This window comes from Papaver somniferum, chromosome 3 (genome assembly GCF_003573695.1).
Source record: "Papaver somniferum cultivar HN1 chromosome 3, ASM357369v1, whole genome shotgun sequence".
Classification (NCBI taxonomy): Eukaryota; Viridiplantae; Streptophyta; class Magnoliopsida; order Ranunculales; family Papaveraceae; genus Papaver; species Papaver somniferum.
The window spans coordinates 97,179,093-97,180,834 of NC_039360.1; positions in this window are offsets into that span (position 1 = coordinate 97,179,093).

Sequence of the window (1,742 nt, forward strand, 5' to 3'; positions counted from 1 at the left end):
GCGCCATTGGCACATTCCAAGCAACGCTTGCAACCTAGCATGCCAAGCCGCCACACGCGTCATTTGCACATTCCAAGCAACACTTGCAACCTAGCATGCCAACCCGTGCAAACCTAGGGCCAAGCCGCCACACGCGCCATTGGCACATGCCAAGCAACGCTTGCAACCTAGCATGCCAAGCCGTGTGAACCTAAGGCCAAGCCGCCACACGCGCCATTGGCACATGCCAAGCGACCCTTGCAACCTAGCATGCCAAGACGTGCAAACCTTGTGCCAAAGCCGCTAAGCGCGCCATTGGCACATGCCATGCAACACTTGCATTTTGGCATTGCCACTTGCACCCGATGTGCAACCTACAACCAAGGCATTCCACACAAGCCATTGGCACATGTCGTGCAACCCTTGCACTTTGGCATGTCGTGCCTACATCAAAGGCCATGATTCCTCTTAAGATGCAAAATCTCGACCGTCGAAGGTCGCCACTGAGCCGACACGTCTCTCAATCTCAACTTATCAAACACCAGCGACATGCTACACGTTTTCCACGAAAACACTCGAGACATCAATACATCTCACAAACTGGGGGATGCTGTTTAGGGTTTTGGTTTGGCGGTTTACAGCGTGCGGCATACACAAATGCCCGTTTCAAGACAGTGTATTAAGAATATAACGGTTAGTAAATGCAGGAAGTAATGGTGAAACGCTCTTTCATTATGGAACATCAATTCCATCAAATTCCATCAATACCAGGCGTTACCACCTCTTCCCATTTAACTCATCTGTTTCTTTTTCTTACGAGGCCAGAGTACGTTTCACTTAGACTTGTATAAATAGGTCTTACCTATTTCCATCAAAGAACAAGTTTTTGGTCAAGGAGAAATACAACACTCAGAAAGGCAACTTTGCTAGCTTTCCCAAAGATTTCACCTTCTGATACAAGTCAAGTACTACTCTTCCAGAACTATTCTGGTCTCAACACTCTCTTCGCTTCCCTCCCTAAACCAGCCATTCTCCTCCTCTTTGTGACCGAAGCAAATCCGGAACGGCCATTTCTTGGTTTAGGCCGGAATTGTACAGATTGATCTCTCGAATCTAAAGTACTCCCGTGTAGTACATTTGTTTAGGGTTTAGATTTGTTTCTCACTCACCTACCGAAATTACCAAAATCGACAGAAACGATTTTCACCCATAAACAATTGGCGACCATCGTGGGAGATCAATCTCTCAGTTGCAAAGTTAATTTACGGTTCCGATATTGCCTTCCCGGTTCTATTCTTTCAGCATGGTAGTACTAAGGTCTGGATCCGCGACAAACTCCGAAAACATCAATATGGAAATCGCTCATGGCACTGACGATTCTTCCAACGGCACTGCTACATCAGTTGTCGACCTTAGCAACACGGAAAGCACCCCTTTCAGTGTTACACCACCCGTCACCAGAGCCAGAGCCGCCTCCATTCTGAGTGCTCCTGCGCAATCCGCTAACCCGAGTGGTACGGAAGGTACTTCTTCAAGTGTTACACCACCAGTCACCAGAGCTCGATCCGACGCTACTACCCCTAACGCTTCAGCAAGCGCGACACCTCTAACTGCCACCCGAACAACGTCTACTCCGCCACCAGGGCGAGAAAACAGGGGAGGCAGACCTTACATCACCATCGCCGATTTGATGGAGAGACAATAAGTTCTTGCTAGGGCCCAGACAGACATGGTTTCAACCCAGAAAGAGGTGCTTGTTTTTC